The following is a 17,569-nucleotide window of genomic DNA, read 5'->3' as shown; positions in this document are numbered from 1 at the left end:
TTGACTAGCGTTAACGTTGTGTTAGAAGCGTTTTCAGGATTCTACAATGGGAATGTACAAGATGTGGGGAATTAATTATGTAACCTAAGGATAAAATTCAATGGGGGGTCTCCGTAACCACATTGGTTGTGCGTTCGCTTAGTAAGCGATCGATCGGGAGTTCAAAACTCAGGGCCCTCATTGACCATCTTTGTGTTGTTACATAATAGCTACGTCCACGCAACAATCATCAGCGATGGAGGTCGATCCACGGTCGAAATTAGATCGATTCATCCATACAACTGCTCTGCTCTGCAAGACACATGGGGCTGCTGTTCTATAAATAACTCAACAATGATCAATCAACTGTCTCCGCTGTCCGGTGGTCTAACTGGATAATGGAAGAACAGAAAGAATACTCTTACGCCTAAATGGCTACTGTGTAAATGTACCATATGCAATGGTATAGAAGGAATACTGGCGAATGGCAACTATGTAATGTAATGTGCTATAATTATAGATATGATAACCATGTGAATGTGACATGTACACGATTAAAATTCGGCTCTGTTACAGCTAAAATGCTAATGAGCCTAAAATAAATAAATGGAATAAAAAAAGGATAAAATTCCGTAATAAAATAACAATTTCAGAAATTGAGCATGTGCAGGGTTGGTGGACGAAAATTGGTCGCCTAAAAAGAACTGACGGCTCGCTAACCATTTCGGCGCTTCGATGCCTTGTGTATGACATTCTCACTAAGCCTCACTCCTCGGCAACTGTCGAACGATTTTTTTCTGAATATAATCAGAACAAAAATAAGCTTTGAAATCGGCTCAGTAACGTTACGATGAACGCTATTTTGAGATTTTAGAAAATTTTAAAAAATGATAGACAATCTAGATTAAAAAAAAACTATGTATGAGCATCATAAAATACACGAATGGGTTACAAATGTAAATGTAGTATTTGTAGTAAATAAATGAGTATTTTTTAATGCTAATGAATTATTTTTTCTCTACAACGAATATTTTCGATGATACAGATTTTTGGAAAAAAAAACTACAAATCAAAAAGATTTTTGACCCCTCTGGTACAGATTTAAATGTGGCAACACTGCGTACAGCATGTAAAAAAAGTTTATCTATCCCTGTTTTTCGTTTGGGAACAGGGGTAATTATTCGACGACGAAACAAATACAATTAGTTTTATTTGTTTTAAACCTATGATTTCCTAATCGAATGAGCTCGAAATTATTCTCACCTTAAGGAATTCTGTGTCGATAAACTAAAAACGAAATCAAAACATGCAAATAAAAATTATTCGACCAAATATACCCAAATATGCTCAATACCATTTTGCTGGTGAAATTTTGTATCAAAATTGCCAAAAGCCTACAAATTTCTCCAGGTGTCTGTAATCTGATAATATAACATTGCACCGACAAAAGCTACCGTCAAATTGTTTATATCGATTTGGAGTATGAATAAATTAAATTTACGGATTCTGTTCAGAAATCCGTAAATTTTTTTTTTAAAAAAAACCACAATTCAAGAGCAGTTGTCCTCAATGATCAAAGTCCTACGTCAAGCTTCCGTCCGTGCCTCTGGACCCAGACCATTCTACTTTTTTACTGTTATTATCATGTGATTTAAAAAATTTAAAGCTACTTTCATATCACATGATAATGATTCCGATTTATCTTTCCAGGTAGAAAAATAACCGTCATTCCATCATTTAGAAATTGAAGAGGATTGGATAAACTTTTTCCAAATACTGTGAGTGTATTGCGAAAAGTTTTATTTTTATCTTCGCTTATTTTCCGTCAGCCTATGTCCGCCACTCCAGTGTCAATCATCGACCCAAGGAGGCGAGTCCACCTGTATCCTACCTATCAAACTCAACAACTCATGAGCCGGGGCAATAGCTTTACTACTCTTCCGAAGGAATACGTAACCAGAATTTTTTCACCCCTGAAAATCCGAACGAATCCAGCTGGGATTGAACCCTGGCCGGCGGCGATGTGGGGCTGTTACGCCAACCACACAACCACTGGCGCGGTCAAAAAGACGTTTTTCTTGTTGTTAAAATTTTCACATGGAACATCACATTCTTTGGTAGTGATGAAATTAGATATCAAATCTGGCCAATCGTTACGGTTACTATCTCAGAGTATTGATGCATTTGATGCCCAGAATCACCCGAATATTAAAATCCACAAAGTTTGACTCTTCTGCACGATAATGAGCCGAGCCACTTTTTTTACGAAAATTAAGAAGACTTTTTGACGATATTAGGGTCAATTCGAACGGCTTCAGCCAAAGAAGGTATCGAATACCGAACCCAAAATAAGCTAAATGACGCATTGTTTTCGCTAAATCAATGAAAAAAGTTTATTGAAGCGGGGGGAAGTTACTTCGAAAAATGTAATCGACAATTATTAAACCAATTTGATCAAAAGTTTATTTTCACTTAATCGACTCACTGAATATATTTCGTGGCATACACGTGTCTCCTTTTCACCAAAACAAATGCTCGAGTATGGAGGTGGGAGTAATATCGTCTCGGTTAATGGTAACACGAGTGAGTTTGGAAGCAACAGAATATACATGAGGCTTCCGTATTCATGTTTTGCAATCTGAAAAAAAAAATGGCTAGCTTAAGTGTCGAATACAACAATTTGTGTTTATGTCGCAATCAATGGTTACTAATATTCGAAACATGTAGTAAAGCCTGCTAGTTGTAATTTTATTTTTATTTCGTATTTGAGCCAACAGAAATTCTTCAGCTAAAGGCTTAATTTGCTCATATCAAATTTCTACGTCACAGAGATGCAATTAATTGCGCAACGAGCTTTGTACTGAATTTAGCTGTAACATGGAATGAAATATTCAAAAGTATCTCATTTCATTTAATGAATCAAAAAAAACTTGTGCTACCGAAGGCCCGGTCAAAACATTGTCATTCAACGAGGAATATAGTCGTCATGCGAAGCTATTGGCAGATCAATCCATATGAGAAAAAGCACAACGTGGATTCACCATGACGAGTATGTGCCATCTCATCGTGAATTTTACACAAAGAATAAGATTAATGTTATTCAACAACCGCCCAAATCAACTAACATCCTTCTTTAACACTTTCGATGCCCCGTCACCCCGTCAGATATGGGTGACACTTTCCTCGTTCAAATTGAGTAGGATTGTTAAAAGTAATTTGATAGAATAGGCATATGTAGAAAAATAGTAAAATTATAACCATATCATTATAATGTTCATACTATGCTTTTTCTTAATTTGTAATGCGATTAGTTTGTACTGCAGCTTTTTGCGAAACCCATATAAAATGACTTTGGCATGTGTTATTGTTGTCAATTCATCTTCAAATTGAATAAAATATTGCTAGATCATGTTAAAGTTGTTCACAAACAAAGTTTGATCTTCATTCACTAATTTATCCGTAAGTTGGGCTCCGCAAGAAACTCAGAAAAGTCGCTACTCCATCGAACAAAAATCATGTTCCAGAAGAAGTCATGCTGTAAGAAGTGGATCAAGCGCTAGAACAAACACATCGCCACCAACGGGATCTATTAGGACTTCAAATAAGCTCTGAATGCTTTCGCAAAGCTGACGTTTTGAGAACCTCGTCTGCCCATGTTTGCATAGTTGACGTAATAACCAACACCATTAGTGTTGGGAAAACGCATATTTGTTATTTTTTTGGCCTGAAAGCATAACAGTATACATTTCTAATGAAATAATCTGTCCAGGTAATAAATATTATCAATAAAAAGAGGACCTAGGAGATTTTATGAATTAAAACGTATTTTTTCCATTCGAATCGCTTCATTGAACATTTGTTAGGATAGCTTGACGTAAACACCATTTTGCTTCGTCTGTTGTACTAGTTTATATATAGTAGTAGTAAAAACGTCTTCGCCTGTAGCATAGCTATTGGATTAATTTGTTAGAGACTTAAACAGATTGAAATTTTATAAATAGTTACATCGGATTAGCAAATAAATGAAAAAAGTTTAGGAAAACGTCATCATTTTGATTTATTGAACTTGAATCAAGTATTATATAGATATTCGCAAATCAATTAAACAGTTGAATTTGCAGTAAAATTTTCATAGAGCAGCTGTGATTAAATCGTCAATCGTACGCTTGCATATCATAGAGTCGGTAGAACTACTTTTAACATTGATAACGTATGATACACATGGGCTGTTCATATTTACACCAACAGCATGAGTAAATGTTCAGTAGGTTGTATGATTCAACGTCGAATTTGATTAGAAACAAGGCTGAGAATCAATGTTTGATCTGATTTTTTTATTATCACCTTTAAATTTCAAATGCTGAAATTCTACACCCAAAGTTAATTTTTAGCATATGTTATGGCGATTTATTGCATTAAATGAGCTGAAAAATAAAAGAAAATGCCCTACTCCCCAATACATGTATATCATCTGTATAATATATATGCTAGAGCGAGCGAAACAGGAAACACATTTAAATGAAAGCATATGAAAACTTTCCGTATAGTTTGCCAAATACACGGCCCAGATAGATAAAGATATATTTTCGTTCATGTTTTTCTTTATCCTCTTACAAAACACTTTCCAACTTAATTTTATGATGAGGTGTAATATTATGACGCTTTCACATAACAGCACTGGCAGATATATGGATAGCGCGGCCGTGTGAGATAGCTTTGCATTCCAGCCGGCCTTGGTTCGATCCCCATTGTCGCCGTATGGACTTTTTTTTGCACAATCCCAAATGGAATGAGAAAACAAAACAAAAAGAGATGTCTGCACGCATACATAAAAACCATTTTTAAGCTTTTGAAACAGCTCATTATTTGCGCATTTGATCCCCCAGCACACGAAATGGCATCATTTCTACCAAAGATGAAATGTTTTCTACCAAGGCTAGTTTGGGTGTAGTAATTACAACCAAGCAAACCATTTGTCTTGACAATGTCATTTTATATATTCATCTATAACAAAAAGAGCTAAATAATAGTATACTATCATAAAGGGCCTGTTTGGATTCTCAAAGAATTTGGTTCAAATGCAGATGTAGCTTGTAGCCTAACATGCATGGAACATGTATGGAACTACGTCAGTTATGCGTTCCATCTGTGATTATTCGAAAAACGTTTTTTTCAAAATTGCTCAAATGTTTTCTAATGAAAAATGTGTGATTGCATATGTAGCATACGTATTACATTGTGTAGAATGCGCAGCAATGCAAAAGTCGAGTTTGTTCATTTCGTCGCTTACGTCATCTATACAAACTGCCCATGTCGTGCATTAATGTCATTTCGTCGTAGTGAAAACATTTTTTTCTTGGTTGTGAAACATGTCACGTTTTACGCTCAAAATGAGTATTTGCAATTATGATATAGGGTAGGGCGGGGCTAGTTGGTCATAGGGGTAAGTTGGTCAGTGACTATATCTTGGAATCTGAGCGTCCAAAAAATTAGCTGGATGGAAATGGATGAAGAATAGCGAATTACTGATACAATAAAATAAGCAAATTGGAAAAACTTTTTATTAAGTAGGTTAAAAAATACGGACATGGTTCCGATTTTGCCAAAAATCATTCACTGTTTGCGCATTATAAAATGTGTTCTAAAACTGGTTAATAACCATGAAAAAATCGGCTCAAACTTCCCAACAAAGGTTTATTGTACGTATTAGCTTTAAGTGTTAATGGAAATCGCTTTTAAAATTATTTTTATTGAATTTTCATGAATATTCTTTTTCATATGTTCGTTTAAGAGCAACGCATATAAAATTTTCAGGTATGCCGTGTTTCATTACGCAAGCTATAAATAAGTATAGAAAGCATATGTTTTACTACTAAACCCAGTGTATTTGAAACGAAACAACGACCACACAAACCATTTGCAATAGAATTGTCATATTTATATTTTTTGCTGTAAAATTTTCATCAAATATAATAAACGCTATCATTGAATATCAGAACTCACAATAATGCATTGAGTAATGTAGCATGCCTGGAGGCTATTTCTATATACTTTGGGGCGAACGGTACAAATGTCATCAAAACAAATGCAAGCAAGAATGCAAGCGGTTATGCGTCGCAGGGATGCCAGATGACTTTTTTTCAAAAGTCATGACATGGTACGAGAAAATGTCTCCACCATAATATCGGAGGAAAGTTCTTCACACAAAAACGGAACTATGATAACTCTATTTGTTTATTTCAGCTTTAAAATTTTGGTTGTAACTCAAACCATATCCATTATACTAATTGTAGCAAATGTATGTAACCGGAAAACCTCCGATTTGTGAAGTGGTCGTTTGAAAGATCTAGGTTAATCTATTGTATAGTAGGACCAAAATAATAGAAATTCAATGTCACAATCATTCGAATTTTCGAGCGCAAATAAACTAATGTCTTCTAGAGACAATATGTATTCAGACCGCTTCGTTCGCTGAGACCAAAGCCCTACTTTTTTGGCGATATTTTCGGCCAATGGTTAGAATTTCATGGAAATAATATCTTTTAAAAATCCATGTACGCTATCATACTGAAATGTCTTCACATATTTCATAATGTCTTCAAAATGAAGACATGTCTTCAAACCTGGCATCTCTGGTTCGCCACAAAGTGGAAGAGAGACGAAATCGCAGGAAAAGATTGCCTGACTAATTTTCAACAACGTTGATAATTTGAAATTTTCATCAATTTGTTTTTTTACTTGCTTCATGATATTAATTAACTGTGTTTGTTTTGATTTAATTAATTAATTTATAATGAAGGAAACTTCTGATAGATTTGTTATTTGCTACATCAAACATGCCTATTATTGACCAACTTACCCCGTGTGTAGGGGTAGTTGATCAATTTATTCTGAAATATAATGAAGTTAAATACAAGAAAAATGTGAAATAATTGATTCTCTGGTTATTTTTCATTGAAAGGGTAAAAGCTTAGCTTCATTGTAGTACATAACATTCTAACGCAAAACTTCGTACTACAAAGTTTTAGCCAAATTTATTCAAAAATGACCAACTAGCCCTGCCCTACTCTATCTACTACAGTGTAATAATCATGTATGGTGTACAAAATATATTTAGTTGGTGAAAATCTTTCTCTATAGATGGCTGAAGCCATAATCAAACAATCATATTTATGCTCATTGCAAAGGTGATATTTCGCACTAAACTTTTTTTTAATTTTTTTTTTGGTTTGGTCCAATCAATTATAAACATGTAATGTGTTGAAAACGGAATTGAAAAAATTTAAATTCTGCACATTCCACAGTTTTCCATTGAAGGGGATGAATATACCAGCAATGCGAATTTCGTTATTAATAATGAATATGGTCCCCATGCTGTTACAATCGATTCCACGCAATCTTCAAACCCATTTTGGTAATTAGACTTATGATGAGGTTATACACATGGCTCAGGGAATCAGATTTTTGACGAAGAGAATTGAAGTGGTACTCTCCCCAGTTCCGGTTCTTTTAATTCCCGAATATATACAGCTATCAATTACTATAATATCGTTTCTCAACTCATACAATTACCTTTCAAATGTAGGTAACTAATGATTGATGCCTAATAAACCTAGTTTATTTTTTTAAAGGTATGTATTACGAACACTATGTGAGCAATTCCACAATTGAAACAAATAATCGAACTTTATGTGATTTATTATGTCTATTGCATAAAAACTTCACTTCGAAACAGGGTACCAATCATATACCTTAGTTTTCTTTTGAATTGATGATGTTTATGACACTAATGTGTATAAAATAATTCTATGAAGCTCTGCCATTTGAAAATTTTTTAGGAGTTTATTACTTTAAAAACAATGCTAGGTTCTTTTATATCGAGAACCATTAAATGTTGAATGAAACATCACAAATACGAATTCCCTGAATCAACAAAATAATGCATTCAGAAAATCTATAATTGACCTAGTAAACATATCATGGGCACTACTTACAGAAACATGATAACGGCCTCAGCCTTTCTTAGTGCTAGAATATAATCCAATGGGAGGAAGGATTAGCAGTTGTTGAAAGTCACACTAGTCTTCTTTCTCACAAATGCTACAAGTCTGATGTGAGCGTGTGATGCTCCTTATATTCACAGATTTTCTTTTTTTCACTGATTCTCGCACAAGAGAATCAGTTGAATTTCTTCTTCACTCACTTATCAATCACAATTTCTTCTCCACTAAGATCGACAATTATTTATTATTTTCCAGAAGATTCACTTCAATTATGTTAACATTCTGCATCAACTAGCACTAATTGTCGGAATGAATATTTTTTGCAGCTTGTTTTTACGAATAATCAACACGACCAGCACTACCCCCGAAAGACACACGAAACAGCAAATCCAGTAAAGCCGATTATCTCATATGGCTAAGTAATCATCCAATATCATTTGCTGGATGTATTACAAACGACATCAATCAACGTGACTTATTGTATCCAACGATAGAATCCCATCAAGCGACACTCACTTGTAAGTTGTCATCGATTCGCTTTCGATAATCCATCGCGAAGAAACGAAATTATGTTCTGATCGATTCTTTGATCCAGGTTACATTAACATTAACATTAACAGCTCGATTTCACCCAATCCGGCCGGTATGTCCAGCCTCTCACGTGGCAGATTTTCGATTTCCTTACCACTTGCCAAAACATCAACCATCCGTTTTCGATATATCTCCGGGTGCACAGATTAATATTTAATCAGGAATTATCAAATTTTCCTCTTCAGCAATCGCTTCACATCCAGAATATACATTCCAGTGGAAAAGCAGACGCACAACACGAGTCACCACTTAAGCACTCTCACTACCGATCCTCACCGCCAAGTTAAGCTCCTTATTTGCTGCCTGATAGCGCCGATGGGATTCAAATAGATTGTCCAAAAGGACTACACTTCCACACTGCTTGCATAAACCCAAGTGACAGACAGACACAGTGGCACAGAGAGCCCGACCCGACGTGATAACCAACGCACCGCAAGTCTCGAGATGCCGACAGTACCAAGTCCCGCACGCGAATGATGTTCGAGTGCACGGGAAGCATAGGACGATCCCGTCGTTCGCAGCATGCTTGGCAACATGAAAGCTCCGAGCATTCCGAGCCGGTAGCGAGTGGCACAACCCGTGGCCGAATCTTATGCTACACACGCGAAGAGAGAGTGCAGAGAACGCGGCCTGGCGGTGGAGCAATCGGTCGATTGCATTCTTCTCCTCGGCATGTTCTTCGAAAGCATGGGAAACGATGTTCTTCTCGAAAAAAAGCGATGCTTTAGGCCGGGAGAATGGTGCCCTTTCTACGAATTGGAGCGGGCTGTGATAAACGTTGGGGATTTTCGTGATTTCAAGATAATTGTTAATTCGGAAGAAAAGGTTTAAAGAATTATTGCGTTATTGCTTCATTTCAGTACACTCAACGTAAACAAAAAAGAATCGTGATACAAAGTATTTCAATTCAGATGCATGAAAGTGAAGCATAAAAACCTTCTTGTGGTCATCGAATAATCATGTTATTTGTTCTATTTAGATAATAGATCGATTACATTTATAAACGAAAAATAATATCGCTCGGATGGTTTCTCCGACTCGATTTGCAAACGCCAAGATAGCAAACAGGTGCCTCTTTTGATTCCTGAGTGAAATCAAACGACGACGACCTTCTAAATCTTCTGCTTATGATTTTCCAGTGGATATTCATGTGGAAAATTGTTTTCTTCAATTCATTGCTCTGAATAAACATATACAGCCATTCCATGTCAAACCGATATAATGGTTCTCAGATTTGCTGAAAAGTGGTAGATTTGTCCTTTTCGCCAAATATAGACCCGTATTTATTTATTTTTTCATTAAGATACCCATTTCCATTTTAGGGTGGTCCGAAAAATCTATTTTTTCACCTTTTTCCCAAAAATGACTGTTTCATAATTGATTCATAACTTTTGAACCACTGAACCACATATCAGTTTTGATGAATCCTGCGGTAAATGTCACATACACACTATAATCTTTCTCGATGTCTAAATTGTTATATAGTTTCAATCATGGAATTCTTAAAAAAAAAGTTTTACCTAAGAGGATATTCTAGTGTACAGGTAGAATATTATTACTGTTCATTATTTCATTATTTGTTTCTGTATCTTTTAACAATACAACCAGAGCAAACGAAAAAAAATATTCCAAATTAGAATATTTACGAGCTGGCGAAATTAAGGGGTTAAAAAAAGTTGTGCCATGGCGTGATTCCAGCCCTATTAGTGATCTAGAACAATTAGAAAGTTTTCTGGACGTTCTTCTTATAAGAGTTGATGAGTATAAGTATTGAAGTATTATGGTACAGAAAAATACATTAAATTGAACTTTTTGAAAAGAAGATGGTCCTGAGAAGTATCGAAGGGTAAAAATAACAGAAGATGGTTCAAACATGATTCATTCTTGATCTCGTAAGAACAACATACTAGATGTGCGTCCTTATTGCCAATATCGGACAAAACATTAAGACAACTGCTCAGGCGAAAAAAGATAGTGACATAACTTTGAGAAAAAAAATCCCGTTCAGTGCTTCAATTGGATTGCTGCTTATTCTTCGACTTCTCCGTGTATACCGACCTTTTTACGATCTCCTATAGGAACCCTATATCAGATCCGGTGACTGCGCTGGCTACTCCATGACGTCGACTTTGTTATCCTGGAACCACTTTTTGACGGTCTTAGCGGTGTGCTTCGGATCGTTATCCCGCAAGAACTACCATTTCAGGGGCATCTCCCACTCGGCGTGTGGCACCATAACATCCCTTAGGATTTGTGCATATAGGTACTGATCCATGATCTTATCAACCCAGTACAGGGGGCCATTTCTCCACAAAAATCCTTTTCCGTTTGTTTCCTATGTTGTGTTCTTCCTAATTTCACTTTCTTTCAAACTCTTTTCACTTTTCTAGCTTTTCTACTGTTTTAATTTCTTTCACTTTCCAAAAAACACGTCTTATCTTCTTGAATGTTTAGTGTGAATTGATCTGTCAACTTAAAAGAAAATGTAAATACAAATCGGCAGCAAAAATGCAGGGTTGCCAGACATGGTGGCTTTTTATCTTTAAAATCGGGCGAAATTAATTTTGCTGCATGGGCATGCAAACGCTTGCATAGTGGGTTATGAACAGAGATTTTAGGCCGAAGGTCATTCGTCCCTGAGAGGGAATGTTCTTGCGGGCACCAGTTTATATACAGATTTGTGTGATTTCAATAACCTGTTTTCAAAGCAATGTTTGAACTATTGAGACAAGTTTTCCGGTCGATAATCAACAAGCATATAACTCTTAGATATTTTATATTTCGAAAAAGGTGATTGTCATACAACTTCGTTTAGAGAACAAAGAGATATTAACCATTTAAGCCACCTTTATTTCGCGCGTGTGACGCAGATCGGCGAGGAGCATCAGGAGGAGTGTCACATTCAAAGCGTGGTGAAGCATGGAGGAGGAAATCTGATGTTCTGGGAATATTTTTTATGAGGTGGAGTGAAAACCTCTTGAAAATCGACGGGGTAATGACGGCAGACATCTATGACGGCGAACAACATCCTGCGGGAAAATTTGGAGATTCCATTATCCAGACGGGAATTGAAGAGTTCGTTATTCTGCAGAAAAACGACCTATGCATACTGCCAAGATGACCAAGTCTTTCTTCCGGACCGCTGGAATCAACCACATCGAGAATTTATTGGCGATTCTCGATGCCAGGGTTGACAAAACTAGTGTTACCATTGAAAACTGCTTAGTAACGGATGGAGGCGAGCCTTTAACTTCTTCTTGAATTACCAGTAGTATTACTTGCATTATTTTATTAGAAGTACTTAGTTGAAATATCTCATACCAAATAATAAGCCTTGAATAAATTCCGAGTGGCTGGTTCCAGAATATGCACGACCGTTTTACATGTCAGAAGAAATTTCTATGACGAATAGCCTCTCAGCCAGAACGGGAATCGAATTCGAATCCCCGGCGTGATAATTTGTGGCGCTTACCACTCGACCACGGCAGGACTAAGCTAATAGTTCTGAACTATTGTTCAACTTGATCGATGCTAGCGAATAATGTCTAACTTGTGCAGCAGAGTAAACAAATGAAATACATCGAGACAATGGTTAATTTTCCGGCTCCGTCATTCCGAGCAATAATTCATTCACCCAACCTATTCCGCGAATCGGAAAATCCTCGAGTCAAAGCTCCGAGAAGTTTATTTCATGGAATCTTCAACACAGAGTAATGGAAATTTTCACCCGACAGCAGAATGGCAGTACGAGAGAAAAGCGATGTTCGTGCTCTCCGTGCTTTCGGAAGCCAACCTGAACCGAGCACATGGATCCAAGAATCACCCTCCAAGAGAAATGAGCGCGAGATTTTAGCTACTCGTTTCTCGCCGTTCGACAACTGTGAATGCTTGCAGAAATCTCTCGAAGGAGAATGAGTTCCCGAGGAAACATGCGACGAATAGTAAACGGAACCAAAACAAATCGGTACTCAGCGGTGTCATGGAGGTACTGAGCGCTTTCCCGCTCGGTGAATGCTGTGTGGCGCGTGTGTCTGGTCGAGCTGAGAGATGATCATATGTGAAATCACTTAGCTGTCTTGAGTTATAAGTCCGATGCTGAGCCATTGTAAATCGAGCGGTTCCAGTCTGTGAATCATCGCACGCGCTGGGAATTGAATTGAATTGATATCTGTGGGACTGAAGTTGGGGATGTTTGTTCTGCAATCTCTGGCAGTGCGGGAGCATTACTTGCGCTTGCTTGCATGTTGTTTTGAGTGTATATTGAAATGATATGATTGTTTGTTAAAACTTTCGAACGTTATAGCCTGATTTTTGAGTAATTCGATTAAAATATATCTGCATGATCAATATGGGTGAAACATGAGACCCGTAATTGATCGAAAATGATTGAGAGCCGGAGAATAAAAGCGAGGAAAACAGCTTAGATTAGGGGAATTCCGGGCAAGACGTCCATGTTATGATGAAACATGTATTTTTACTACATATTTAAACGTTTCTTCACATCCACAACGTAGCCACGTCTGTTTTCTTTGTAATGACATGAGCAAGAACGATTACGAATAGGCAAACCAACAGCAATAACGAGAATTCTAAACGCATTCATATTACACCATTCTGAAATAAGCGAGGTAAAATGCCCATAAGCGTGTCCAAAATGCACCACAACAATGTCAAACGACATCGAAGCGTTTATTTTGGGTAATTCTTTATTCGTTGCTTATACCTTCCGCTTCCATTATGTTTCTACCAGTTAGAATCATCAAATGATCTCGAATTTTCGAGGCATTTTTGTTGTCGAACCGAAAACGCCGATGAATTTTAAATACAATATTCGTGTTTACAATCGTATTAATATGTGCCGCTGTTCACAAATGGGTTGCCAGACTTTTGGCCGTTATATTTATGAGTCTTTATTTTGTTCCTAAGGTTTGTATTATTCTTAATAATGGATGGGTTCTAGAAGTAAGAAACATTGTAATGATTGTGTTCGTTCTGGGTTTTATGACATAATGCAAGAAAAGATATGTGGAAATGGTTTTATGCTTTCCAGAAACCATCCAGGCATAAAACAATTGCTGAAAATATCTGAGTGATTTGGTAACACTGGAATTCTTTAGTAATTTCCATACTGGAGCGATGTGTCCCATTATGAGATGGATTAGAAAATTGCATTTTAATATAAATCATGATTTTTAAATTTTTTTCATTTAAACTCAATCGATAGCTCTGGTAACATTTGAGAATGTGTTGAAATTTACAAAATTTAAATAAGTTTTTTTTATGCTTCAAACGTCTTATGACAGAAGCGGTGAAAGTTGCTTGAAATATCATTATTTTATGAAGATAGATGTGGTTTTTTGTGTAATCCTGCCGATTACTGCGTTTTCCATGATTTTTCATAGTGGTGCGATTTACCAATACGGCGCTTCTTTCCCCTACCAAGCTTTTTACATTTGATACATTTGAGTATGGAGAAGCTCTGTGTTAGGTGGATGCTGCGAATGTTATTCATCATGACAATGCGCCTATTCATTCGCCGGTTATTGCGATGCCTAAAATCAACGGATTGATGTTCAAGTTGTTCATTTAGTCATAAACTAATCGAATTTGGGAACACCAATGTGCATTTCTAACATATTAAAATTTAGTATAATACAACTTTATCAACCAGCAGGTACCATCATCGGCCGGGAGTATTCTATGGCGTACCTTCCCTTATAACACATTTCCTGAATTCCCGAGATGTTCATGAGAGACCGTAGTGTTCTGTGCATCTCTCTTAAGCAAAGGTCGAACTAATATTCCTTCCCATTCCTTAACGGTTACAAAGTCGTGACCAGGACTATTCTCAACTATTGAAGGAAGCATGCCATTATCTAAGATATATTACGATTTAAATTAAGATTTAGTATCTGTTCATAAACGGAAAGAGGCGAGCTTTTGACTTAAGAGGATTTTCTGAGAAGAATTCCTGATTTCATGAGTAAATTTACCACACGATTGTAGAAAAACTGAGATCGAATCGAGACGAGCTATACTGATAGTTGATTTACTTGCGACAGAACTATGTACTGCCTCGTCCTATTTATACCACTTGTATGTCTATAGTCCTATCTGCTTGGGTTACTACTAGACTCTTCGTTGCAAAACAATTGCTCTTTGTGTAGCGGAACCGTTTACATCTATTCTTCATCAATGACAATTCGATTGTTGTCATTTGTGTGTTGTGATTGTTATCTTGTGCTGTTTGTTATCTTGTGTTTTGCCTCGATCCATTATACAAAGAGATCGCTGGGAGAAATGGAACGGCTGAAGATAAACGTTGGACCGAACACCGCTAACCCTATCTGCCTCCCCCAGCTGATATCGATAAAAAAAATTTGGACTAACCTCTAACAAAGGATCAACTTCAATAATATCGCGGCCAAACCGGAGAAGCAGCTGGTTGCCAAAGCTACGAAAGAACTGAAGAACATGCTGATATGCTGATATCAATCTTTTCAACAGCCATGGCTAAGATTCCGGCCAACCGCCGTAAGCCTGTTCGATAAGGCGCATGTTTGTAGGTGGCTTAACCATCCACGGCCAAGGGAAATATTTTTTCCTTGTACAAAAATTGTTATCGATTGTTCAATTATTATTATATCGATATTTTTGTACTGCATGTCAAAATAAAACGTATGTCCAAGGCAGCAAATGTGTTTCTGAACCAAAAAAAAGAACAGTCAAACATGGTCCGCTCTGACTTATAAAAGACCACATAATAAATGTGTTATGTGCAATGTCACAAGTAAACGATTTTTTTTCGTAGACTACCATAACTAACTATTTATTCTACTTCTCTTATAATTTTTATAATGTTTTTTTTGTATTACAAAGCAATAAATAAAATACCGATATAATAAACCTAACTCTTCATTTATTTACTTTTATGGTACATAGAGAAAAATATTTCCCATGAAGTTATAGAAAACCTATACACCCGGCTATGTTTTTCTGGTGATATTCTCTTACTTTACACCCACAATGGCTGAAATATCGTGTTGTATTGGCATATTCAGTCTTGGGCGTCTAATGGTCCGGAAAGGGTTAATAAACGTAGGATTTAAGCAAAATTTGGTCTATTAACTTATCTCTTCGTTTTTTCTCATCGCCAAAAATAGTCAACTTTCAATGCATACGTTATAGAGAAGATTTGAATGTTATATCGGGAAGAAATGAAAATTTGACTTTTCTCTGTTTATTCAAATGTTTTCTGGACTAACAAAATTTTTTGCTAACCAACTCAACTATACAGTTAATCCAATTGAACTTATCAACCAGATTGCATTTGATTCCTAGAACGTTCCTGTAGGACTTTCCCAATTACCCCTTCGTCTTTGATGATAAATTATTCAATAAACAATTTTCGCACCGCAAATCGAAAGGCATCCAAACTCCAATAAATTCTGCATAGGGATAATTAGTTACTTTGACGAAGAAAAAATATTTAAATGTTTTGCATCGATTTCAAAAAAGTGCCAAAAACAGGATTTGTATAGTGCTTTACAAAATTCAGCCTTTCTTTCTAACCTATTTTTCAAAGTTTGGAGTAACTTAGAGGAGCATTTAATGGCAAATCGTACCAGAAGTACAAAATCCTAAGCGACTGCAGAACGAACGATTCGTAAAGTTCGTTTTCATGCGTTTGTAGGTACGAGGATTGTATGGAGTGATGATACTCACACTTATACATACGCATTTCCACTAGTGATGAAACGGATAGTAGTTTGGCCGGATATCCGGCGGCTGGAAATTCGGCTCTTTATTTGGGAATACGAAACTAAGAATCACATGTGTGCATGAAGCCAATAAAAGATTACATTTTAGGGAGTAATAAACACATCTTTACATAAAAATAATGAACTATGAATAAATTTCCCGTATAGAATGAATATTCCTTAATAGAGTATCAAGTTTTCTGCAAGGAATATTGAACACATTTTTTTTTCTGTCAAGGATTTTCTAATATAACGATGACATTTTTGCGGATATATTGAAATAATTTAATACTAGTCGAGTTAGAGTAAGTACTACGAATTCAAATAAGCAAAAACATCAATCAATTATGTTTCATTGAAGCTTCAAAAACTTGGAACTGTCTTCAGGAATAATAATCTGAGAAAGGGTACACTTGCTAACGAAATCGACAGTTATGCGAAAACACAAACTGCTTAGAATTTAATGACTATTAAACTGCGCAATCACTAATCTCAAATCTAAACAGTTAAGATCTACATAAATATGGGCCTAAGTCAAATAAATCTATTACTACAGAAATATATTATAGATTAATATATCATTTTCTCCTTCGTTTCCACGTTGTTCGGAACATTGTTTGTAATAACTTTGTAGCCCAGTGATGTATGTATATTGAGTACTCTATGACCATGAGTGCTCTCTTGGGGAGTTCGTGTAGCTGCTGTAGTGAATTGATCTTATTGGGTGCTAAGATCTGCTTATGTATAGGAAATGGAAAGGAGAATGGGCATGTGTATTCGAGGAAATGAAGCGGGTTTCTTAGGAAGACATATATGGGGAGCATAATATTAAGATCACAACTACTCGAGCTGTCATAATCTGATATGCGTAAGTATACCCTTTCGATCTTCTAAATCAGCAGCCAGTTAAATTCATTAATTGCATTTTTTACATAACCAGATAAAATGAACGATATTATGACATCCTGGATCACAATTACATAAATTGTTAGTAGCATAGTAACTGTTAGCACGTATTGATTGGGCAACTTGCAATACAATAACTGATAAATGCCTATTATCGGTAAATGGAGAATAATTCATTATATGCATCAACTCACATTGTGAGCTAACGCCCGAATTTAGATAAAGATTTCTCGTTGCGTCGGGGAGGAAAGCAAGTGGTTTGTGCAATCGAAACAAAACATACCCATTTAAATTGTCAAATTGTTAACTTTTTCACTATATTCACGGTGC

The 17,569-nt window shown here is 36.2% G+C and overlaps 1 protein-coding gene across 4 annotated transcripts in view; it reads right to left on the bottom strand.

Moving 5' to 3' along the window:
* The window catches only part of LOC129777308 (protein madd-4), a 517,165-nt gene extending 508,132 nt beyond the window's left edge, over positions 1-9,033 (bottom strand). For all 4 annotated transcript variants that reach the window (XM_055783531.1, XM_055783529.1, XM_055783532.1 and 1 more), the window contains exon 1: positions 7,974-9,033. The gene's annotated coding sequence lies outside the window, so the exon portion shown is untranslated. The remainder of the gene's footprint in view (positions 1-7,973) is intronic.
* Positions 9,034-17,569: the final 8,536 nt, after the last annotated feature.

The sequence above is a fragment of the Toxorhynchites rutilus genome, chromosome 3 (assembly GCF_029784135.1).
Source record: "Toxorhynchites rutilus septentrionalis strain SRP chromosome 3, ASM2978413v1, whole genome shotgun sequence".
Taxonomy (NCBI): domain Eukaryota; kingdom Metazoa; phylum Arthropoda; class Insecta; order Diptera; family Culicidae; genus Toxorhynchites; species Toxorhynchites rutilus.
This window is presented reverse-complemented; position numbering and strand designations above follow the sequence as displayed.